The sequence below is a fragment of the Melospiza melodia genome, unplaced genomic scaffold (genome assembly GCF_035770615.1).
Source record: "Melospiza melodia melodia isolate bMelMel2 unplaced genomic scaffold, bMelMel2.pri scaffold_28, whole genome shotgun sequence".
In the NCBI taxonomy this organism is placed as follows: domain Eukaryota; kingdom Metazoa; phylum Chordata; class Aves; order Passeriformes; family Passerellidae; genus Melospiza; species Melospiza melodia.
In genome coordinates this window covers 7,611,295-7,637,174 of record NW_026948600.1, presented here as the reverse complement: position 1 = coordinate 7,637,174, position 25,880 = coordinate 7,611,295, and the positions used below count along the sequence as shown (strand labels likewise).

Sequence of the window (25,880 nt, the reverse complement as noted above, 5' to 3'; positions counted from 1 at the left end):
GGAAGGGATTTCCACCCCTGGGCAAGAAAGGAGGAGTCGATGGACAGAACTTTGGGGGGGCTAAAGGGTTAAAAGGTGAAACCTCCCTGGTGTGGGTGAGCACATGGTGGGGAAATCCTCTGCTCCCAGCACTGTCATATTGTCTCTATTCAGTCTTCTGTTTTATTTTTGATAGGGTTTTAATAAACCTTTTAAATTTTTTGGAAGTGAGTAGCATTTCTCACACTGAGAACAGAAACAGGAGGGCTGGGCCCCCCAGTCCCCCACCCTTCTGGAGCCTGCTCCTGTGCTTTCCCTTTGGGTGATTCCCTCGATGGGATTCCATCCACCTCCTTCCCCTCCCTGGCAGGCTGCTGTGGCTGGATGCAGCTGGGGCTGTGCTGTGCTCCCTGTCAGGGGCCGTTCCCGGCTGTGTGACAGCCCAGAGCTGCCACAGCCACTGCTGGGGCTGTGACCTGGCCTGCCCAGCGCTGGTGGCACGGTCAGGAACGCTTTGGGCTTTGGGGGCAGCCAGCCGGGCCCTGACTGTGTCTGCAGAGGAGGGGATCGTCCTCCCGCCTCCCGTTCAGCCCGCGATGGCATTTCATCCTTCAGAGCCTGGCCTGGAAGGGACCTCACAGCTCACCTTGTTCCACCTCCCTGCCGTGGGCAGGGACGTCTCCCACTAGAGCAGGTTAGCATTGGCTGTGTTTTCCTTGCTGGCAGAGCCCTGTCCTGGTGTTGCCCGAGCCAGGGACAGGAGATGTGATGTTGGCCTTTTCATGGAGATCCTACAAACTCCTTTCTGACCAGCACTCCACCGCCAGCAAGGGGCACACATTGGTGAGGGCACCAAATTCCTGCGGAGCCCAATTTCTTAGCGTGGGAGGATGCTCCCATAGATAGACAGAGATTAAAGGTCCAGTGTATCACAAATTTAAGGAGCAGGAGAAGGTTGGGATCTGTCCGTGGAAAGCATTCCAAGTGTGGAGGAGGAACATGTAGCCTATCCTCCCCTAAAAAGGGGGAGATAATCACACCTGTCCTCTCACATATGCAACCAATGCAGCTTCCAGTGGACAGGACTGATGGAGAGAAAGAGAGTCTACCAGAAATACAAACCTTGTTTTAATAGGAAATCCTCCAAGATGGATTTTCCTGCACTTTCCAAATGCATTTATACCTATTGGATGACTACAGGCTTTGAAATGTTTCTGTCTGAATTGTGACAAACATCCCAGTCTTACACAGGAGGGACCAGGTCCTTTGATCAGGGAAATGTCTCTTTGGTCTTGAACAGGGAGGGATCAATCCAGTTGTTCCCAAGACCAGAGCTTTTTGTCTGTGAGTACATGCATTTATTCCACAAAATAATTACCCTTGCCTTCACTTCCCTTTGGTAGGAGATGCTCCCTGTCTCCTGCAAGCTGTTACTCTATCCCAGGTATCTTTTTAGGTAAAAGGAAGAGAGAAAGGAAAGGCTGAATAAGAAATCCTCCTCAGAAGGGGGAAGATGAGCAGCTTTGGTCTGTCTGTCCATCTGTGAGCAGCTCTGTGGCTGTTCAACTGTGTCCTTGCTGTCCTGGGCAGGCAGAATTCCTGCATTAGGAGAAGAAGAAATGCCATCAAGAGGTAGCAACAAAATATTGCCTCCCTTGACCCCAGTGCTGGGCTGGCCATTGAGATGTGTTTGTGGTGTAGTCGCTATGGGGAATTTCTTTCCTGAAGCCCGTGGAATTTCCCCCTGGCAGCTGTGATGGGGATGCTCGGGGAGTGTGGGGCTTTGAGGGCAGCTGCCCGGGCAGGGGCTGAGCTCGGGGCCCTGTTGGGCCCATGGCCCCCAGCAGCAGCAGCAGCAGCAGCAGCCCCAGGGCCCAAAGCCCCGTGCCCCCTGCCCAGCACAGGCTGCCCTGTCCCTGCAGCTGTCACCCGAGTGGGGCCCAGGGGCCAGTGGCCGCTGGCAGCAGCAGGAATGTGGGCAGGGTGAGGATGCCCTGGCCTGGCTTTTGTCTCTGGAACAATGCGGGCTCAGGGCAGTGCAGAGCAGGCTGGGAAGCAGAGCCCAGGGCCTTTGGAGGCACCAAGGCTTAAAGATCAGCCCCTGCAGCAGCCCAGATGCAGGTGGCCCAGTTGCCAAGGCTGTGGTGGCCTTGAGAGCGTGCAGGTGGATTTTGCAGGGCTGTGGCCTGCTGGCGGCTTTGGGCCCAGGAGTGCCTGTGGCTGCAGCAGGAAGGGTGGCTGAAGGTTTGCTGGCTGCTTTGGTGGCATGGCTGCAGGGGCCAGTGCTGTGAGAGCCCCCTGTGTGAGAGCTGGTGAGAGCTGAGCTCTTGGGGACAGCGCTGTGCCCCAGGCCACGAAGAGCAGCAGTGCCCAGTGCCAGGAGTTGTGTCAGTGGGAGCCCCTGTGCACAGGAACCCCCAGCCCCGGGGTGGCCGTGCCAGCACCCCCAGGGACCTCCAGCCCTGGGAACGTGGAACAAATGCAAACCACAAGTGTGCAAAGGCTGCCTTTGCCCAAAGGAATGGCCCAGAGAAGTAAGGTTTTAAAAAGAAACAGGATTTGTTTTCCGAAGATTGGCAAATCTAGGATTTACAGAACATGTTTCGTTATAACAATCGTTATAACAACATCAACAGTAATATACAGAACATATTTACATGGGATCTGAGGGGCTAACAATCTTCAAAATGTATTTACAGGAAATTTCAAACTTAGTGAACGTATTTACAGAAATCTTCTAAATGTTCAAAGGTATTAACAGAAATCTTCAAAACTTTCAAACAACGGCGTGGCATCTGTGCCATCATGTGCATGAGCCCTGGAAGAAAGGAAGCAGCAGAGCTGGACTCAGCCACCTGCACTGGGCCCAGCAGGGCTGGCAGCTGGGCCCCAGGGGCTGGGTCGGGGCCGGCAGGGCTGGCGTGGCCCCAGGCAAGCGCAGGGCAGGCCGGGGCTGGTGCTTGTGGCAGCACAATCCAGGCCCCCTGCGGGCACCGTGTCCCTGAGCGGGGCCATCCAGCCCAGCCCCAGCCTGGTGTCAGGGGACCCAGTGTGTGTGCGGGCAGGGCATGGGAAGCATCTGCCTGTCTTACCTGTGGGGCTCCATCTTCATCCAAGGACCATGGGCTCCTCCTCATCCTTCTCGTCAACTTCCATGTCCTCGGTGTCATCCTCCTCCTCTACGTCCATCTCCTCGATGGTCTCCTCCTCATCTACTTCCATGTCCTCCACAGTGGAGGACATGGAAGTAGAGGAGGAGTCCACCTCCATCATTTCTTCCTCATCCAGCCCCTGGTCCACATCCATCGCCTCCACAATGTCTCTCTCAATCTGCAAGGGGCAGCACAATCTCCCAGTGGGCTTCCTGTCCCACACCATCCATTCCCACATGGCTGCAGCCTGCCCAAGCCGGGTGCCCCCTGCCTGGCATGGCACTGTACCTCCATTGGCACAGCAGAGCACATTGTGCTGGGATCGGCGCTCCAGAGCCGGCGGCAGGGAAAGCCCAGGCAGCAGCAGCAGCTCTGTGCTGAGGGTCAGAGTGCAGAGCGAGCGGCAACTGACCCTTGGCAGCTGCTGAAGTGTCTGCTGTGCTCATTTCCAGGTCCTGGACGTTCCACCTGGAACCCTCTGGGAGCTGTGATGTCACTGAAGTTTCAGGGGTGCTGTGCAGTGGGAGATGGGGATGGCAGAATGGTCAAATCCTGGAATGGTTTGGCTTGGAAGGGACTCTCAAGATGATGTGGTTCCAAGCTGAGCAAGCTCCCAGCAGAGCAGGTTGCTGTGGCCCCTGTCCCACCTGGCCTTGGATGTTGCTGGGGATGGGGCATCCACAGCCTCTCTGCACTGGTCCCTGTGTCAGGGACAAGCACCCTGAGAGTAAAGAACTTCTTCCCATCATCAAATCTCTTCTACCTCCTAGAGTTTGATCCCATTTTCCCTTGTCATGTCACTACAGTTCTTGACCAAGAGTCCTCTCCCACTTCCCTGTGTTTCAGGCTGTTCCTGCAGGGTCACACGTGTGGCTGGACCTGCAGACAGGACAGGGAAGCAAAGTTCCCAGTCAGAGAAAATGGGGAAAGTGACACAAGGGATGAGAGAAGACGGAAAATGTAGAAAAATGCAAGGCATTGGTTGGGTTGGGCAACGGGATTCATGCCTTGTATTAGAGGCTACGTTCCATCGTGCACTCAGTTTGTGTGTTTCAGCCTGCCCACAGCAACCTCTGTGAGGGACCTGCACTCCTAGAGCTGGGAGCAGGCTTGCATAAACTGCTGGTGAACGAGGTGAGAGAAGTATCTTTGTGTGGAACTCCAAACACTGTGGATTGCCCTGAAGAGGGTCTAGGAAGGTGACAAATTGGGGGTGGGCACACAGATGGAAAATGGGGGAAAAATAAGGGAAGCATTGCAGTGAGCCAGGACCAAAACTGTAGAAGAGAGGGGAGAACCTTCCAGGGGGTGTACATATAAGGAAAACACAGCAGTTCAACTAGGTGATGCGAAACAAACGAGCTGTATCATCCGGAGCCTGCAAATGCCCATGGGCGGCACCATTGCATTCAGAGCGGTGTCTCTCTTTTTCCTTGGTCACTTTGCCCTGAGGTATTACAGTTCCAGTGGTAGGCCCCTGGGCCCTCACAACTCCCCCCTTTTTGTTGTCTATAAAGAAGGTTTCTGTCCTAGAGTTTTGGAGGCATTTAGCAAAATAGGACGAAATAACCAACACAATGAATACAATAAACAAAATCCACACAAGAGTCTTAACTAAAGATGAAAGCCAGCCTTTCATCCCCCCTTTGTTTTGAAAGTATAGTGAACCAGTTGTTGTTGCCTTCCATCTGGATCTTGTTTCCTTGATCTTTCAGCAGCTGGATGCCCTGGTATACTGACTCCCTATGTGACAGCAGGTTTAAAAAACACATGCCTTCAAATGCCTGACAGCCATGGCCATGGACAAGAAATTGTGGCTCGTCTGTGCAAGCACCTAGCTGAAGGCATGTGGCTCAGTGAGGAGCATCCAGATTCCACCTGCAGCGGCAACCAACGGCAGCATCCTCTGACTTTAGCTAATTTATTATCTGGAGGCTTTGGTGGCTGAAAATTAAAGAGATAAAGAGATTAGAAGATGAAATTTAAGTTCTTGTGCCACTTAACTTTCTCTTCTGTAAGCCAAGGGTGTGAACACAGCTTATTAGAAGAATCATGTATCAATGCTAAGATATAGCTTTTACAAATGTTAATTCATATATCCTGGTTAGTGGTGTCTGAGCTATCTTGGTCTTGGTATGTGTGGTCAACGCTGCTTAGGAGATCTTCTTCTGTCCTTCTCCTTTTTCTTTTCCAGGCTGCTGCTGTCCCTCTTAGGCTTCCATTCTGTTCTTCTGGTGGTGGCTCTGGTGTTTGCCTCGCGGTTCCCAGAAAGAGTTTTTATGTATTTTGCTGGGATCAATCCTAGGAGTGTTGCTGTAAAGACAAGGGCATCTTCTCTTCCCCTAGTATTTAATGGGAAAGGGCCCATAAATTGTTTAGATTCAGGGTCTTTGCTCAACACAGGTGGCTTTTCTTTTAATTGGGCTGCAATTGAATTAGTAAAATGCCTGATGACTGGGGGAGTTATCTCCATGAATGAGTTGGTTGAATACATAAAGTTGAATATATAGAAGGCCTTGGCCAGTCTCTCAATGGAAGATAATATCTGGACTCCCCCTCTCAGTTGATCAAGGGTCCTTTTGATGGATCAGTGGGCCCTCTCGACTATGGACTGTCCTGTGGTGCAGTGTGGCATGCCTGTGACATGTTTTATACCCCAGTAGTCAGAAACTTGTTGGAATCAGTGTGAGGTATATGCAGGAGCACTATCAGTTTTAATTTCCTGTGGAACTGCTAAGGTGGAAAAAATGAAAAAGTAATGTTTTATAGCATCTTCTGCTTTTTCACCAGCATGGGCAGAGGCAAAAATCCCACTGGAAAAGGTTTTGATTGAGACATGGATGTATTTTAATCTGCCCAAAGGGGCTTAGTGTGTGATGTCTGATTGCCAGATGTGGAGACTCTCTAGTCCTCTTGGATTGACTGCAGCTCTGAGAGAAGCAAGGCCATGTTCCTGGCAATTTGGGCAGGTGGCTACAATGGATCTTGCCAGGTCTCAGGTAATTTTGAACATCCTGTGCAGCACAGAAATGGTTTGATGGTAGAATTGGTGGCTGATCTTTGCCTGTTTAAAGACTGTCTAAGGCGTATTGCAGTGGTTCAGATGTTTGAAGTAGGCAATTGAGGTGCTCTGGAGTGAGAACTAAGTATATATTCACAAGGTCTCTTCCTGGAAGGGAGCACCGATGTTTTCTAACTTTCCTGATTAGTTGTGTAATAACTTTCTGTTGGGTTGTTATCATTTGAGTAGGTTGGTGTGCTCTGAAGACACATTCAATTTGTTTTTGGGGATCTGAGATAGTTGAGTCCCCCTGAAACAATAATGTATGGAATTTTGGACTTACACCAAGCATTGCCAGGGAGAAAGGAAAATCAAGGTGGTGTCTGTGTACCTGTTTAGTTTGAATCACTCAGGATGCCTTTTGTACAGCTGCTTTTGCCTCCAATGTCAGTGATCACGGGAATCGAGTCCTTCACTGCCTTTAAGGAGCAGGAACAGTGGCATGAGATCTTCTGTGGTGATTCCCAGCAGTGAGCGTACCCAACTGATGCTTCCACAGAGCTGGTGGAATTCATGCAGAGTCTTTGGGTTGTCCTTGATGTGCAGTGTTTAGCCTGTGATGGTTCTCTCTGTGCTTTTTAGGCCGAGATACTTCCAGGGGGCTGTCTTTTGGACTTTATCTGTTGCAATCTCAAAACCTTTCTGCTGTACCACAGTTATGACATCCTGTACTGCAAAGTCCAAAATGATTTGAGCTTCTGCACAAACTAATATATGGTCCATGTAATGAGAAATGATAGCATTAGGACATCTTTTCTGGCTTTGCGAAAGAATTTGGGCTGCAAGGCATTGACAAGTAGGTGGGTACTTCTTCATTCCCTTGAGGCAATACAGTCCACTGGTACCTCTGTTAAGGTGCTTGTTGATTTGGGCACGGAAAAAGCAAACAAGGGGCTTTCATTGGGGTGCAAGGAGAAGTCAGAAAAGCAGTCATTTAGAAGTATAACACGTATCTACCAGTCTCGGGGTATCATGGAGGCTGAGGGCAGGCTGGACTGGAGGGCGCCCATGTCCTCCATGACCTCGTTGATTTCCTGAGGTCCTGCAGCAGCCGCCTCTTGTCTTTGCCAGGCTTTTGTATGATAATGACTGGCACATTGCAGGGGCAGGTAGATGGTACAATGTGGCCCACAGACAGCTGCTCCTGCACGTGGGACTGCGGGGCCTTTAACTTTCTGCCTGGGAGGGGCCACTGATCCACCCATATGGGGTCGTTGGTCTTCCAGGTTGACTGAAGGCTGGCACGCTGCTCAGTGGCCCCCTGTAGAAATCCTGAGGTATTGATAGGATCTCTGGCCCTGTCCCCCATTGGGACAAGAGGTCTTTTCCTCAAATTTTTATTGGTGCCTGAGTGATGAATGATCCTACCGTAGAAACTGTGCACTCAGGACCTTCCATGTGGATTGTACCTTGACTCCAGAAGCTGGTACTGGCTCCCCTGGTAGCTAATAATTACCTCAGCAGCTGGAACCAGGGGCCATTCTTTTAACCAGTCAGAGAGGGAAATTGTGGTGATGTCAGCTCCTGTATCTAATAGTCCTGAATGACATCTCTTTCTCGCTTTACATGACAAAGCACACTTTAGAACGGGTCTATTTCTACCTGTTGTCTGTGCCCACATCACCATTGGATCAGCTGGTGTGGTGATCATGTCCAGTAGGAGGTAGGCACTGGCTATAACTGTTCCTTTTGCAATGAAAAGGGGAGAGTCTAAGCATAGAGCCTGGACAGTTATCTCCTGCAAAGACGTCAAGGCGAGTACCTCAGGTAGTAGAGTGAGTGTCTCCATCCCTTCCCTGGTGTTGGTTAAAATCAAAATGTCTCTGGCCTTTTCTTCAGGCCCGTATTTGCTGTAGGAATATGGTGAACATAAATATCGTGGATTGGAATAGAAAAGGCCCCTACTAGCTGCCTTTAGGTTTCAGGGCAGAGCTGTCTTCTGTCGAGTTTTCTGCAGCAATCGAGCTGTCCCGCTGGATCTGAGAAGGTCGCTGTGCTGGTTCTCCATGGTGTTGGGGAGAGTAGGGCGGAACGGCCTCGCGTTTGGTGTCATTGTGCGGGGCCTTTCTGTGTCTGTGTGGGGTTTCCCGCAGGCCACCGGTTTTGTTGGTGTTGGAAAGCGTGTGGACGAGGGGGGCAGTGAGGACAGTGGCTGTGACACATAGAAGGTCCCCGGTAATAGTCTGTATTTTTACAATGGTGTTGAAAATGCCCCATCTCCCTACACTTAAAGCCAGGTCCTTTTTCATGCGTATGTCAGGGAATAACTTGGGAGGCTACTAGCACCTCTACTACACCCTGACTGGTAGCCTTAGCTTGGCTGGTGTGACAGTGTAGGGATGTCCTAAGTGTGCATGCCTCAACATTTGTGCAATGGTAGGCTTTGGGTTAAGGGGTAGCGAAGGAAAAATGTCTTTACAGGTGTTGTTAGCATTTGTTTCAGCAAGTTTAGGAGGCAGTACCTTCCTGGCTTTTGGATGTTCACCTTGCTTCTCTATTGCTTGTTTAAAGTGGACAATAAATTTTAGAAGGCATTCCACAGGTCCCTGGAGAATGTCTGTGAAATCTAGAGTAGGTGTTTCTCCATTGGGTGTCTGCATGAGACCTGTCTTTGCAGCACTTTTATCTCTTCTAACCGAGCTCAGGGAAGGTCTATTGAATGAGATTTATTGAAATCTTCCTCCCTAGATGGACTAGTGTTAGGTGTGCCTGCCTGTCTCCTCTAGCATAGTCTTTTAATAGCTGTTATATTAGTTTTTCCCCCATTCTTTCCCACAGAATAATTTCAGTGGGAGAAAGTCGGATGTGCATAAAATGGAGCAGATCGTGAGGTACCATAACATGTGTAGTGAAGGTGGCATTTAAAAAATTATTAAAATATGGTGACCCCCGACCATGGTGTTTGGCTGCTTTATAAAGATCTTTCATCTTCCGTGTGTGAAAGTTTCCCATCGAGGGTTAGCCCCCTTCTGGTACTGCACCGGTGCTGCTTGTATTTTAGCTACCAATTCCCAATCCCCCTCTTCTGCCGCCAGCTTCCGCATCCTTATCCAAGAATCCTCAGGCTCATGCTGAAGGTGGGATGAACCTTCCCTCTCCTCTCCAGAAGAGGGAACTTGTTCTTTGGCAGAGGAGCGGGGCCTTGGGGTGACTGGCCAGGCCCGGTGTTGTGGGCCTTTGGTAGCCAAGATGGCGGCCTTCCGGTTACCGCCCCTCACACTTCCGGCTCCGACAGTGTGGGATCCACAAGGGGCTGAGTTGGAGGGGGTAGGACAGCGGGAGTAGGCAAGGAAGCGCTGGATCCCAATGCAGGGGTGGTACCTGACCCAGAGCTGGGACCAAAATAGGGGGAGGACCTGATGAGAGAGCTGGGGGTGGGAGGGAGTTTTACATTGATGACCCCCTCCAGAGGAGGGACTCCATTTTGTGAGCTATCTGAGGGGGATCCAGTGAGGAGAGGTACTGGAGAATGGGTGAGGGTCGCATCCAGGCCTGTGTGATCACTACAGACGTGGCTGGCGGGTAGAGAAGGAGGGGAGATGGCAGACAGCAGGTGGCTTGTCTGTGCTTTACAGCAGTTCCTGTCTCTCATCCTAATGGTGTCTGTGGGTTCAGGAATGCTGGGGGCAGAACTCCAACTCTGGGTTGAATATTAGAACTTTGAACCCTTGAGAAAACTCCATAAATCATATGAAAAATTGGGTAAAATTTTGCGACTCTTATCACTCTCTGAGTTTGCAAAAGATAGAGTCTTTCCCTAACTCAGTCTCAAAATGCTACATGACAAACTGAATCAACAGACATGTCTGGGAGCTCCTTAAAAAGCCAATGAACAAATGACTTTCAACTTCCCTTAGTAAAAGTCTTCCACTCTGAAAGGAGAGACTACCTAACTGGAAGTTATATATCCCTCTAAGGTTTGGATAATTTGTTACCCAGAGCTGCCCCTGATGTAAAGGGTGGCCCACCCACAGGACTAAAATATCACCCAAGGATCCTGCACTGCAGGCCACTGTCCCCCAGCTCACTGCTCTGGTTGCTCTGGATGCAGGTGTTTCAAAATGTCCCTGGGCTTCACCAGCTGAGCCGGCCCTGTTGCTGCTGCATGGTGCCAACGCTGCCTTAAGCAAGCCCATATAAAACTCAGGTCCCAATCCAGGGTGCTAGCTGAGCCGAGGCGTCTTCTGTCCCGTGACGGTGGAAGAGCCGCATTGTCACTGGAGTGGCTCTCAGGAATTCTCAAAGAAGGTCCCTGTTTGGGCAGCCCTTGAGACGTGCCCACAGCCAGACACTATGAGAGACCTGCACTCCCAGAGGTAGGAGCAGACTTGCTGGAATGCATGATGGATGAGGCAAGAGAGGGATCTATGTGTGGAACTGCAAATACTGTGGATTGCGCTGGAGAGGGTCCAGGGAGGGAGACAAAGGGGGGGTGGACACACAAGGATTTCCATGAGGGAAAAAAGGACCTTGTATGCAGTAATTCAGGACTAACAGGTGTTAAGAGAGGGGAGAACATCCTAGAGGAGTATATATAAGGAAAGGAGAAAGTTCATGATACCAAGAAAATGTGCTGAATCTGCATGATCCCACAAAAGACAATGAGCAAGATCATTGTATTCAGAGGGGTTATTCACCTTGCTTTAATTCCATATCATTGTCATCAGGTATTACTATTCCAGTGGTAGGCCCCCCGGCCTGCAAAACATTGCCTCTCCCTCAGACTTCATTGCTGGGTGAGGAGCTCAACAGTGCTGAAAGCTGAGGCCTGTCCTTTGTGATCCCTTTGGGATGGCAATGGAACTGCCCTGAGTGCACATTCAGAGGCACCTTCATGGCTTCTCATGCCACAACACCAAAAATAAATCGTCAGTTTGGGTTTTTGAATGCCATTTAGTGCTTTGAAATATCTGCAGGAAGTGGTCTGAAACTGCTTTGTGAGCCTGCTCCTTGGGATCAGCTGTGAGGGGAAGAGGGCTGGCCTGAGCCCAGTGCTGTGTCCCACTGTGAGCAGCCCCACAGGCTCACGTACAGAGCAGGCGCTGCCAGAGGCGCTGGAGATCTCACCTGCCCTGCAGCCACCATTGTCAAGGTGCTGTAAACACCAGCGGGTGCTGACTTTCCCCTTGGACCCTTTGGTTTAGTCACTATGGGGAATTTCTTTCCTGAAGCCCGTGGAATTTCCCCCTGGCAGGTGTGATGGGGATGCTCGGGGAGTGTGGGGCTTTGGGGGCAGCTGCCCGGGCAGGGGCTGAGCTCGGGGGCCCTGTTGGGCCCATGGCCCCCAGCAGCAGCAGCAGCAGCAGCAGCCCCAGGGCCCAAAGCCCCGTGCCCCCTGCCCAGCACAGGCTGCCCTGTCCCTGCAGCTGTCACCCGAGTGGGGCCCAGGGGCCCGTGGCCGCTGGCAGCAGCAGGAATGCAGGCAGGGTGAGGATGCCCTGGCTTGGCTTTTGTCTCTGGAACAATGCGGGCTCAGGGCAGTGCAGAGCAGGCTGGGAAGCAGAGCCCAGGGCCTTTGGAGGCACCAAGGCTTAAAGATCAGCCCCTGCAGCAGCCCAGATGCAGGTGGCCCAGTTACCAAGGCTGTGGTGGCCTTGAGAGCGTGCAGGTGGATTTTGCAGGGCTGTGGCCTGCCGGCGGCTCTGGGCCCAGGAGTGCCTGTGGCTGCAGCAGGAAGGGTGGCTGAAGGTTTGCTGCCTGCTTTGGTGGCATGGCTGCAGGCACCAGTGCTGTGAGAGCCCCCTGTGCAGGAGCTGGTGAGAGCTGAGCTCTTGGGGACAGCGCTGTGCCCCAGGCCACGAAGAGCAGCAGTGCCCAGTGCCAGGAGTTGTGTCAGTGGGAGCCCCTGTGCACAGGGACCCCCAGCCTCAGGGTGGCCGTGCCAACACCCCCAGGGACCTCCAGCCCTGGGAACGTGGAACAAATGTAAACCACAAGTGGACAAAAGCTGCCTGCGCCCAAAGGAATGGCCCAGAGAAGTCAGGCTTTAAAAAGAAACAGGATTTATTTGCCGAAAATCGGCAAATCTCAGATTTACAGAAGAAGTTTCGTTGTGACAATCATTATTACAACAACAGGAATAATGTACAGAACATATTTACATGGGATCTGATGGGCTAACAATCTTCGAAACATATTTACAAAGAACTTCCAACGCAGTCAATATATTTACAAGCAACTTCTGAATTCTCAAACGTATTTACAAAGGCATCGGAGCAGTGCCATCATGTGCATGAGTCCTGGAAGAAAGGAAGCAGCAGAGCTGGACTTAGCCGCCAGCACTGGGCCCAGCAGGGCTGGCAGCTGGGCCCCAGGGGCTGGGCCGGGGCCGGCAGGGCTGGCGTGGCCCCAGGCAAGCACAGGGCAGGCCGGGGCTGGTGCTTGTGGCAGCACAATCCAGGCCCCCTGCGGGCACCGTGTCCCTGAGCAGGGCCATCCAGCCCAGCCCCAGCCTGGTGTCAGGGGACCCAGTGTGTGTGTGTTGGCAGGGCGTGGGAAGCATCTGCCTGTCTTACCTGTGGGGCTCCATCTTCCGCCAAGGACCATGGGCTCCTCCTCATTCTCCTCGTCCACTTCCATGTCCTCGTTGTCATCCTCCTCATCCACCTCCATCTCTTCGATGTTGTCCTCCTCGTCTAATTCCATGTCCTCCACAGTGGAGGACATGGAAGCAGAGGAGGAGTCCACCTCCATCATTTCTACCTCATCCAGCCCCTGGTCCACATCCATCTCCTCCACAGTGTCTCTGTCAATCTGCAAGGGGCAGCACAATCTCCCAGTGGGCTTCCTGTCCCACACCATCCATTCCCACATGGCTGCAGCCTGCCCAAGCCGGGTGCCCCCTGCTGGCATGGCACTGTACCTCCACGGGCACAGCAGAGCACATTGTGCTGGGATCGGCACTCCAGATCAGGCGGCAGGAAAGCCCAGGCAGCAGCAGCAGCTCTGTGCTGAGTGTCAGAGTGCAGAGCGAGTGGCAACTGACCCTTGGCAGCTGCTGAAGTGTCTGCTGTGCTTGTTTCCAGGTCCTGGATGTTCCACCTGGAACCGTCTGTGAGCTGTGATGTCACTGAAGTTTCAGGGCCGCTGCGCAGTGGGAGGTGGGGATGTCAGAATGATCAAATCCTGGAATGGTTTGGCATGGAAGGGACCCTGAAGATGATGTGGTTCCAAGCTGAGCAAGCTCCCAGCAGAGCAGGTTGCTGCGGCCCCTGTCCCACCTGGCCTTGGATGTTGCTGGGGATGGGGCATCCACAGCCTCTGTGCACTGGTCCCTGTGTCTGGGACAAGCACCCTGAGAGTAAAGAACTTCTTCCCATTATCTAATCCCTTCTGCCTCTTGCGGAAGTTTGATCCCATTTTTCCTTGTCCTGTCTCTAAATTTCCTGACAAAATGTGCTCCTCCACTTCTCTGTGGGTCAGGCTGTTCCTGCAGGGTCATACGTGTGGCTGGACCTGCAGACAGGAGAGAGAGAAGCCAAATTCCCAGTCAGAAAAAATGGGGAAAGTGGCATGAGGACTGAGAGGATAAGGAAAAAGTAGAGACATGCATGTCTTTTCTTTGGTGGGTTGCGGTATTCGTGCCTTTTATTAGAAGCCAGGTTCTCTGTTGCACTCAGTCCCTGCTTTGCAGCCTGCCCACAGCAACCTCTGTGTGTGACCTGCACACACAGAGCTGGGAGCACGCTTGCTTAAACTGCTGGTGAACGAGGCGAGTGAGGGATCTTTGTGTGGAACTGCAAACACATCAGTGGATTGCCCTGAAGAGGGTCCAGAACAGAGACAAAATGGGGCTTGGCACTCAGAGGGAAAATTGGGGGGAAAAGCTGGGGAGCAGTGGAAAGAGCCAGGACTGAAACGGTACAGGAGAGGCGAGGACATCCTAGGGGAAATACATATAAGGAAAATACAGCAGTTGAACCGGGTGATACCAATAAAACACCATGAGCCTGCAAATGCCCATGGGTGACGCCATTGCATTCAGAGCGGTGTCTCTCCTTTACCTTGGTCACTTTGCCCTGAGGTATTACAGTTCCAGTGGTTGGCCCCTGGGCCCTCACGTCTCCCCCTTTTTGTTATCTATAAGAAAGGCTTCTGCTATCGAGTTTTGCAGGCATTTAGCAAAAAAAGGACAAAACAACCAACACAATGAATACAAAAACAAAGCCCACACTACAGTCTTAACTAAAGATGAAAGCCAGCCTCGCAAACCCCTGTGTTTGGAAAGTCTAGGGAAGCAGTCGTTGTTGCCTTCTATCTGGATCTTGTTTCCTTGATCTTTTAGCAGCTGGATGCCCTGGTACTCTGACTCCCTATGTGACAGCAGGTTGAAAAAACACATGCTTTCAAATGCCTGACAGGCATGGCCATGGACAAGAATTTGTGGCTTGTCTGTGGTGGCACCCAGCTGAAGGCATGTGGCTCAGTGAGGAGCATCCAGATTCTTGCTGCAGCAGCAACCAATGGCAGCATCCTCTGACTTTGGTAATTTAGTATCTGGAGGCTTGGGTGTCCTTAAAGTAAACAGATGAAGAGATTAGAAGGTGGAACTTAAGTTGTGGTCCCACTAAACTTTCTCTACTGTAAGGCAAGGGTGTGAACAAAGCTTATTAGAAGAACCATATACCAATGCTAAAATATAATTTTTACAAATGTTAAGTCATATATCCTGGTTAATGATGTCTGAGCCATCTTGGTCTTGGTGTGTGTGGTCAGCGCTGCTTAGGAGATCTTCTTCTGTCCTTCTCCTTGTTCTTTCCCAGGCTGCTGCTGGCTCTCTTAGGCTTCCATTCTGTTCTTCGATGGTGGCTCTGGTGTTTGCCTCGCGGTTCCCAGAAAGAGTTTTTATGTATTTTGCTGGGATCCATCTTGCCAGTGTTTCTATAGAGACAAAGGCATCTTCTCTTCCCCAAGTAATCAATGGGAAGGTGCCAAAAATTTGTTTAGATTCAGGGTCTTTGATCAACACAGGTGGCTGTTCTTTTATTTGGTCTGCAGCTGAATTAGTAAACTGCCTGATGACTGGGGGAGTTGGCTCCATAAATGAGTGTTGTGGTGTGCTGTAATGTCCCATTTTGGCCTTCCAGGTCATCCCCCCAGGTGTGGCTATGTCTCTCTCCCTTCCCCCTTGCCCCCATGCTGAGTGAGTCCTGTCAATCAGGCTTAACATTCCAGCAAGGCGTCGTGTGGTTGGTCAAGTTCAAAGGATGCCCCTATGCCCAGAGGTCATTGGCCTTTCTGGGTGTCATCTTCCCCTGAGACCCTGCCCCTCTCACCTGGTTGTTGGCTCACCTGTACCTCCCCTCCCCCTGTCCCTGAGCTTAAAAAGGTGATCAGACCATGCGGCCGAGGTTCTGTTGGAGCAGTTGCTCACGTTCGGACCTCTGTAACCATGGAATAAACCTCTGGACATTAAACCCTCCAGCAGAATCCTCTCCTTTTTCTCTTCACCATCGCCTGAAGCTATTCATCCTGAGGGTTCCTAACGGGGTTCCTAACAAGCCTGGACTTGTTCAGTGCCCAGCTGCAACCACCAGCAAGCCAAGGTATCTCTGGGGTTATACACCGCAGTTGCTGCCTTTGGCCCAGCAGCGAGGGTCAGACTGGCCCAGGCACAATCTAACTGGTAATATTGGGAGCCTTTTTCCAATACCCCATATGATCCCAGTCCCCCCAGTATGGTCCCACTCACTCCCAGTTGCTCCCAGTGTGGTCCCAGTTCTCCCCAGCATGGTCCCAGTTGTTCCCAGTGTGGTTCCAGTCATTCCAGTATTGTTCCAGACACTCCCAGTATATCCCAATTGCCCCCAGCATGTCTGTAGCCATTTCCAGGCACTGCCAGTGGCTCCAGTAAGGGTTCAGTTATCCCAGTATGATTCCCCAGTCATGCCCATTGTATCCCAGTTGCCTCCAGCATGCATCCAGTCCTTCCCAGTTCCTCCAGTTTGCTTGCAGCATTGTCCCAGTTTCTCTCAGTTGCTCCCAGTAGCCCAAAGTGTGATCCCAGTTGCTCCCTTTCAACCCCAATAGGATCCCAGTAAGCTCCAGTTTGATCCCTGTCACATGCCAGCCCTCCCAGTGTGGTCCCAGTATATTCCCAGTTGCTTCCAGTTTCTCCCAGTATGGTCCCAGCTGTTTCCAGCATGGTTCCAGTTGCTTCCTAGATCAGCCCAGTCAGTCCCAGTATGATGCCATTTGCTCCCAGTTGCTCCCGGTCAGGCCCAGTATGGGGGATGATGTGCAGGGTGTGTTCCCAGTCGCTCTCAGATCCTCCCAGTATTAGTCCAGTCCCTCCCAGTATGATCCAAAGGTGAGCCCAGTGTGCTCCCAGTCCCTGCCACTATGAACCAGTTGTTCTCCACATGGTTCCAGTTGTTCTCTTTCACCTTCACTTTTGTTCCAGTCACTCCCATTATCTCCCAGTGTATCCCAGTTCCCTCCAGCACGTTCGCAGTCACTCCCAGTTGCTCCCAGTTGGGTTTTTGGGGGGATGTTTGGTGAATGAAGCAGTCCAAGGCTGAGCGGAAAAGGCCCCTTGGGGGACATCGGGGGGTGGCGGTGGCGGCTGCCGGCAGAGGCAGCGTGGAGGAGCAGAGCCCTGTGTGCCCCAGGAGCCCAAAGTGGGGAGCCCAGAGAGGGGGGAGCGCCGCCATGGGCGGGAGCCTCAAGAGCCTGGAGAGGGGCAGGGGGGACTCCTTGGAGCCACTGCAGCCCAGAGCAGAGAACGAGGGGAGAAGGGAGCCCGGGAGCCCAAACAGCCGCGGCATCCCGGAATGGGGAGAGCGAAGAGGGGGGAGCTTTTGGCATTGCTGGGACTGCCAGCAGCCTGGGCAGGGCGGGCACCGAGCACCAGGAGGACCCCGAATCCAAGCGTGACCCCAGCAGCTGGGACGGGGGGAACCCCCGAACACCAAAGGGGAGGGACCAGGGATGGGGAACTCCTGGGAGGCTTTTCCATGGCTGAATCTTGGTGTTTGGGAGGTTTTTATGGAGCTCAGATGGCCAGTGACTTTTAGAGATGGACTTGGGCAGAAGGAACTTCAAACTCAGTGTGCCTATACCTTGTAGTCTTCAAACCAGGATTTCCCATTTGCAGTGCTTGGGAGGCTGCGAGGAAGAGGAGATGCCCCGGGACACTGATGCAGGTGAGGAGGAAGTCAGTGCCTCTTTCCCCTCTGTGCTGCTCCCTCTCCCAGCCCAGCATGGCCCCGGCTGCAGCTCAGCCCTGGGGGGATCTCCTTGCCCTTGCCTGTGGCACGGCGGCAAATTCCATCCTGTCCTTGTCCTTCCTCCCCCAGAGCAGGAGCTGAGCATGGAGAGCAGGGAGGACAAATGCCCGCGGCAGAACCTGGTGGAAGAGGCCATTTTGAGCGGCTCCACGGCTCAGGAAGCCAACAGGAAGGAAAAGCCCTGGAGAGGCTGCACGAGGAGGGGCTGCAAGCGCAGCTGGCAGGGATCTGAGGGGGAAAGAGCCAGCCTGGGCTGGGAAGGCGGCCGGAGATGGAGCCAGAGCTCGGAGCTGGTGCTCCACGAGCAGCTCCATGATGGGGAGAAGCCCCACACTCCTTGGAGTGTGGGAAGAGCTTCAGGAGGAACTGCAACCTGATCAGGCACCAGAGGACCCACACTGGGGAACGGCCCTATGAGTGTGATCAATGTAGGAAGAGGTTTCAGACCAGCTCCAATCTCCTCGATCACCAGCACACGCACACAAAGGAGAGGCCCTTCCACTGCCCTGACTGCGGGCAGGGCTTAAGGTACAGCTCCTGTCTTGTTGTGCACCGACAATCCCACACTGGGGAGAGGCCCCACGAGTGTGAGGAATGTGGGAAGAGCTTCAGCCATAGCTCCCAACTGATCCGCCACCAAAAGATCCGCACTGGGGAGAGGCCCTACGAGTGTCCCCAGTGTGGGAAGAGCTTCTCCAGCAGCTCTAACTTGACCCAACACAAACGGAGGCACCGGTAAGGGAAGCCCTGTGAGTGCCCCGAGTGCGAGAAGAGCTTCGTGCGCTGCTCCAGCTCCATCCCCCACTGGAGGAGGCACTTTGGGCACAGTCCTGGTCACTCACATTCCCTGTGATCCGTTTTGGGAACACACCTGGCTGCTTCTCCTTTTGGTTTGGCTTAAATTTTTTTCTCTTCTCCATGTCTTTGCACTCCAAAAGCCAAGAGGGATCAATCTGTCACCTCAAAACCACTCAAATCCCAATGAAAACAACTGCATTTTAACCCAACAGGGCTCAATCTCACCTCAAATTGCTGGTTCCCGCCTCACAAAAACTCAATCCTGTGCCAGACTCACTCCATTCCACAGCCACCAGGGTGAGTTGGGGTTGGGAGGTGATTGGTAGAAGTGGGATCCCAATTTGGAGCAGTGGGATGGGGATTGTGTGGGGTGGCTGGGTGGGATGTATTTGACAGCAAATAAAACTTTCAGAGTTACTGATTTTGGTCCCATTCATTTTCAGTCACTTCTGTGTGCAGAGTGCTGCCTTCTCAGCTGTTTCAATTCCTATAAAAATCTCATTTTTTAAATCATCTAACCCAAACAATTCAAAAACCAATATCCAAATAAAACCACGCACCCGAAATTAGAATTTTGAGAAAAAAAATAATTTTTTAGAGTACTTAAGGATGTTGATAAAGTTTAATTGTTTGGTTCAAATGTGTGAGAAATTATAGTGGTGTTTGGTTTTGTGTTTAGTATATTTGTAATAGGAATTTTTTTTACTAAGGTGTGTTAGATTCTATTATAGTTTTTTAGATATTTTTTATCTAAAGTATATTGGTTACTGAGTTAAAACTTACAAAGGTATTTCTTTGTATGTAATTTTGTTTTTTTTTTCTTTGGTAATGTTATATTAATAGTTTACTGTTGTTTTGGCTTGAGTCATTATTGGAGTATTGTAAGGAAGAGTTGAAATTATATTTCATTTTTATATTTCAATTTTATTGTAATGTATTTCAAGTTAATTATAATTTTTTTTTTATTTTATTATAATTTGTTGAGAGGACAGGAAGGAAGTTCAAGGGCAGGAACGTTTTTTCCTGGCTTGGAACTGGAATTCCAGACCCTGGGAGTGTGTGCAGGACCACAGACTGGGATCAAGTTTGGGCTGGGGTTAAGTATGGACTGGGATCAAATATGGACTGGGATCCTATGTGTTTGGACGGCACAGAGTGGGACCATATGGATCAGGACCACACAGACTGGGATCAAATGGACTGGGATCACGTGGCCGAGGATCACGTGCACTGGGATCCTGTGGATCAGAAACCTCCAGACTGGGATAGGCTGGAGTGGGATCAAGTATGGACTGGGACTGTATGGACTGAGATCCAGTGGACTGGGACCACACAAACTGATCAAGTGGTCTGGGATCAAAAATGGGCTGGGACCATATGGAATGGAACCATACAGATCAGGACTGGGATGAACTGGGTTGAGATTTTATGGACTGGGATTGCACAGACTGGGATTGCACGGACTGGGGTCACACGGACTGGGAAAAAGCTTTGGCTACCATAGGCTGCCTTTGGCTGCCATCCACGTCTGAAGGCAGCCACATCAAGTTGGCCATATCCTGTTTGGGAGTTCATTCCTCTCTTTCTCCCGCTCCCGCCCCTTCCCCATCGTTCCCCCAGTCCCCAATCCCCTCCCCCGTGCTTGGTTTTGCGGGTTCCAGGCGCCTCCTGCTCCCTTTGGGGGTCCCGACCCCCCCTTTGGGTTAATTTGGGGCCCTGCCCCCTTCTCACCGCGCCCTCCCCTCCCCCCGCGGCCGGGGGGGCTCCGAGCACCCCCAGTGCCACCAGTGCGGCCCCGGCTGCCCCCGCACGCCCCATCCCCATCGCCGGGGTCACCTCCCCCCGCCCCAAATTCCGCCTCTGGCAACTGATGAGTCATCAGCGACAAACGCTCTGATTGGCTGGAAATGGCCCCTGGAGCAGCGGCACAGGCACCTTTGCAGCCTGAGCTGCCCTTGTTCCTCTCTGTCCGTGCCCGGAACACAGCAGGCAGGAGAAGGGCAGCAGGGCCCTGCGTGTCCCCGGGCTCAGGTTTTGCGCCGCTTCAGCTCCACGGAGGCGCGGGTCAAGTGAAAAACACAAACAATTTATTAAGGGAAAGCGAAGGTAAGGGGTGAGCTGGGAGGCAGAAAAGGGGATGGGCAGGGCCTGAGGGCTGCAGGGAGGGAGGTGCCAACAGGGAGAGAGATGGCAGGAGCTGCTGGAGCTTCGCACAGGCTCAGCTGTGAGCAGCCAGAGCCGTGCGTGGAGCTCCAGCTGGTCACTTCTGCTCTGCAGGTGCTCCCATCTTCAATGGGCACTGGAAATTGCCGATGGATGCTGGTACATCTCATCCAGCTGATGAACAAAGTCGTGCACATCTTCTTTCAAAGGTCATCTAAAGCAGTTTGCTCATGCATGATGGATTCTCATCTTCCTTCAGGGCTTGAGGAGCTGGAAGAGTGGAACAGAGCCATGGTCAGAGGCCAAATTGAGGGAATCCAAGGAAAGCCTCCTGCCAGGGCCATCCCAGCCAGCTCTTGCCATGGCCAGGAGGGAGGAGGAGACAAGGGCTTCGGCCGGAAGGTGCTGGCCACGGATCCCCCATGTGTTCCTGAAAGCTCTCCGGGCTGTGCCCCTGCCACCCCTGGTCCGCACAGGCAGCAGAGCCCTGCGCAGCCCGGGCACGGATTGTAGCTGCAGGGCCGGCATTTGCAGCAGGCGTGGGCGGCCTCCCAGGCGGCTGCATGTACCAGAGGCCCGAGAGCTGGGAGGCAGCTCAGCCAGGCAGCACTGGCCATCAGGCTCACCTCCACAAAGAACGCCAGGGCAGGCAGATGCAAGCGGGGCTGCTCCTGACGAGCAGGCTGAGCAGGTGCGAGGCCATGAATGGACACAAGGGGGTCAAGCCACAGCGCATCTCCCTGCCAGGGGAAAAAGGCACCAAGGCCCTGAGCCGGGCGGGCAGACCTCTCCCAGGTGTGGTCTCACAGAGGTCTGATCTTTCCCCAGCACTCTGCAAGGGTACATGGGCCCCTTGGGAGGTGGCTTCTGCTGGGCATCCTCCTCTCCTAGCCTGTTGCAGTCTGCTCGGCCCTCCCTCGCTGACAAGGCCCTCTCGCTTACAGCCCCAGGGACTGTGTGGGCCACTCCGGGCAGGGGGCACAAATGCTGGTGGTGGCAGCGGGGACTAGGAGATCTCACCTGGCCAGCAGACCCGCTGCATAGTGCTGGGTGTCAGCACAGAGCAGGCTGTCCCAGAGCTGCTTGTGCTCCAGAGCCACCAGCTTCTTGTCAAAGCCCAGGCGGGAGAGCAGAGTCTTCATTGGTCTGTGCTGCAAACCTGTGTGCCGAGCCAAGGCCAGGTCACTCTGGGAGCACTGGCCCTGGCCGCAAGGGCGTGGGAAGGACAGGGCGACTGTTGGGCTTGCTGGTGTTGGAAAAGAAATGAAATTTAGCAAAATATTTAATTATAGTGAGTTGTGTGTGAACTGGTTTGTTAAAAGTAGTTTTGTAGCCATTGAAAGTGTGTGTTGGGTTTTGTGTGTTACCTAGCAGGTAGTCTTAGGGATTTAATAAATAATTAAACTAGTGCAGGAAAGTAAGAATGCTAACCTGTCTGGAGGCAGCATACAATGCTCTTAGAATAAGATAAGCAGAGGATTAATGATCTTGTTTGTGAACCAAGGAATGTATCACAAGGGGTCTGTGACCAGGCAAGGGGAACGGAGGACTGTTTCTTGGAGGCTAGGCAAGGGGAACGGGAAACTGTTTCTTGGAGACTTTGTTGTGAATCTCATGTATAAGAAGGAAGAACCCATACGTGAATTTGGGGGGCTCGGATTTTGGGACATGAGTCCCCCAGTTCCCCGGGCCCTTAATAAAGCACCCACAAAACTTATCCGAGTTTTGTGTCATTTATCAATCGGGCAACAGTTTTCTGACGACTGCGGCAGGACTCCGAAGGCTGCTGAGGCGGTTCGCGTCCCGATCCACTCCAAGCCGGCACCGAGCACTTCTCGGGGAGTCATCAGTCGTGCCCGACCCCCCGCGCCTGTCGGACAAACTGCATTAAGGTAAGCCCGAAGGTGCTTTATATTGGAAAAAGGTGATAATTGGATTTGGATTTGGTGGTTGGTAAAAAAGCCTAGGCTCCGGCCATAAGACGTCTAAGGACGCAGGACCGGAACTCGCCTCCTGTTTGTTTTAGGGAAGGACGGCGAGAAGGTATATTGGTTTAAGGTATATTAGTTTATTGGGATTAATAGTGGAATTAAAGGTTGTAATATGATGTCTTTTAAAACTTTTAAAACCTTAGTGCAAGCCAATGGTAAAATACCTGGAAATACACCATTAGGTTGTATATTGAAACGGTGGAAAAGTGAGGGGTATTATCAAGAATTGGATAAAAGCAAAATGATAGATTATTGTAATCATTGGTGGCCTGAATATGAGATTGGGGAAGCGGGATGGCCAGTGAATGGTACACTGGAATTGGGGATAATGGAATCTTTGATGCAATTTTTAAAGAGAAATGAGAAATGGGATGAAATACCATATTTAGATTTGTTTTTCGTTTTATATCGGAAAGAGGAATGGCAAAAGGAATGCGGTATTTTTGTTTTAGAAGTGAATGATGAAAGAGAGTGTGTGGGATGTAAAGAAAGAAAGGAGCGTAATTTGTATCCTTCAGTCGAGGAAGATTTGTCTTATTGTATAGCACCTCCGAGGGTTCCGGTTGCTCCTAATGTGCCCCCTGCTCCCTCTGCGGATATAGCTATAAAAACAGGATCTAGTGAGAGTGATGGTGGTGAGGGTGAAAAGAATGAGAGTGTTAAAAGAACTCCGTTAGCAGGGCGGACTCGCAAAGGAAAGAAGGGGCAGAAGGGGCCACAGTTAATTGCGCCATTAAGGGAAGCTGTGGGATCACAGGGAGAAAGGATACTTATAAAGGTGCCTTTCTCCCCCGGAGATTTGGTAATATGGAAGCAATCAGCGGGGAGTTATCGGGAGGATCCTGAAAGGGCGGCAAGGGTGGTTAAAATGGTAATAAAGACTCAGAATCCACACTGGAATGATTTACAGGTATTATTAGATACTATAATGGATTCCATGGAAAAGGAAATGGTTATTAGAGCCACTAGAGAAAAGGCTCGTGAGGAGATTCGGTTGAGACAACTAAATGAGACAGTTGATGAATTGGTACCAAGTGAGGAACCTAGGTGGGACACAAACTCTACAGGAGGAATAAGGGCTGTAAAATGATATCAGGAATTGTTGGTGGAAGGAATTAGGACAGGAATACCTAAGACTATGAACTGGTCTAAGTTGTATTTGGTCAAGCAGGACAAGAATGAGTCTCCGTCTGCCTTTTTACAACGATTAAAAGACATGGCTCGGAAGTTTACTAATTTAGATGTAGAGGATCAATCAGGAAAACTTCAATTGGCATTGTTGTTTATGGGGCAATCACAAGAGCATATTAGGAAAAAGTTACAAAAGCTGGAAGGGGATGATACTCGAAGTTTGGATAAAATGCTGGAGGTAGCATGGAAGGTATACAACAACAGGGAAAAAGAAACTGCAAAAAGACAACAAGCTAGTATTCTGGCTGTAATGCAACAGACAGGGGCAGGAGGAAGACCCATTAGGGGTCGAGGTCGGGGAGGAGCTAATCGCGGACAGAGGGGGTTGCCAAGAGGTCGGGGAGGATTTGGGTTTGCACCTAACATGGGGAGGTTGGATCCAAACCAGTGTGCGTTTTGCCAACAATTGGGACACTGGAAAAATGAATGCCCAGTTAGAGGAGGTATGGGCATGGGAAACATGGGATTAAGGACAGGTCCAATGGGGAATGCTCCTGTGGGAGGATTTACGGGAGGATCAGCAGAGGCCGCTCAAGCACTAGTTTTGGGAAACTATCAGAATCAAAGCTGACTAGAAAAGGATTTGAGGGTAGTTTTAGAAATAGATGGAAAGGTTCAAGAATTTTTGGTAGACAATGGAGCTACATATTCTCTACTCAATAGAACAATTGGGACCTTTGAGTGACACAATGGTATAGGTGGTGGGGGCAACAGGGAAGCTAGAGGAACAACCATTTTTACAACCTTTAAATCTTAGGTTTGGGGGGAAGGAATTAGATCACCAATTTTTGTATATGCCAAACTGCCCCACACCCCTTCTTGGCAGAGACCTGTTGTCCCGACTTAATGTGAAAATAATATTTGAAGGGGGAAGGGTGAAATTGGAAATACCTGAGGAACAAATAGCAGGCATTTTTGTGATCAAGGAAGTGGATGCCTCTCCTATTCCAGAAGAAATTGAGCAGGCTGTAGTACCCTGGGTATGGGAGTCAGGGGTCCCCGGAAAATCTAAAGCTGCGCAGCCAGTAAAAGTGGAACTAAAGGAAGGGGCCCAACCAGTGAGGATAAAGCAATACCCCTTGAAGCTTGAGGCAAGGAGGGGAGTAGCCCCGTTAATTAAACAATATTTGGTTCAAGGAATATTACAGGAATGTGAATCGGAATATAGTACTCCAATTTTTCCAGTAAAGAAACCTAATGGTAAGTACCGTTTGGTACAAGACTTAAGGACTGTTAATGAAATAGTGAAAGACATACATCCAGTTGTTGCTAATCCTTATACCTTGTTAACATCTGTATCGGAGGAGTTTAAATGGTTCTCAGTGACTGACCTTAAAGATGCCTTCTTCTGCATCCCACTGGCAGTAGAGAGTAGGAAATATTTTGCCTTCGAGTGGGAGAGTCCTGATTTTGGGAGAAAGAAGCAGCTTAGGTGGACGAGACTCCCACAGGGATTTAAATGCTCCCCTAATATTTTTGGAAACCAACTGGCCAAGGAGCTGGAGGAATGGAAGATAACCCAGGTAACAATATCCCCATCCTTGTATGTAGTCCTGCAGTACGTGGACGACATCTTTCTGGGTTCTAAGGAAAGGGAAATGTGCGTGGAATTAACAATTAAATTACTCAACATGCTTGGCCAAGCAGGGTATCGAGTTTCTAAGGAAAAAACTCAATTGGTCAAAAATAACGTTATTTACCTCGGTTGTGAGATCACACAAGGGCAGAGACGTTTGGGAGTAAACCGAATGGAGGCAATATGTGCTATTCCTTTGCCTCGTAACCATCAGGAATTGAGATATTTTCTAGGAATGGTGGGATGGTGTCGACTGTGGATCATGAATTTCGGTCTCCTAGCCAAGCCACTATATGAGGCCTTGAAGCAGCATCGGTTGGAGTGGACGACACAGCAAAAGAAGGCCTTCCAGGAATTGAAGCAGGCACTAAAAGAGGCCCCAGCCCTAGGACTCCCTGACCTGACTAAGGAATTCCAGTTGTACGTGAATGAGAGGCAAAAACTGGCCTTGGGGGTCCTCACGCAGAAGGTGGGATCCTGGAAGAGGGCAGTGGGATACTTCTCTAAACAACTGGATTCGGTAAGTTCCGGGTGGCCCTCGTGTTTACGAGCCGTGGCGGCAACCATAATTCTTATTCAAGAGGCCCGGAAATTGACTTTGGGGGCAAAAATGAAAGTGTTTGTTCCCCATATGGTCATGGCTGTTTTGGAGCAAAAGGGGGGTCACTGGCTATCATCCAGTTGAATGTTGCAATACCAGGCCATCCTGAGAGAACAGGATGATATTGAAATAAGGACTAC

The 25,880-nt window shown here is 51.2% G+C and overlaps 1 pseudogene; it reads right to left on the bottom strand.

The window, feature by feature from the left end:
- The window catches only part of LOC134433911 (zinc finger and SCAN domain-containing protein 2-like), a 289,196-nt pseudogene that overhangs the window by 81,970 nt on the left and 181,346 nt on the right, over nt 1-25,880 (bottom strand).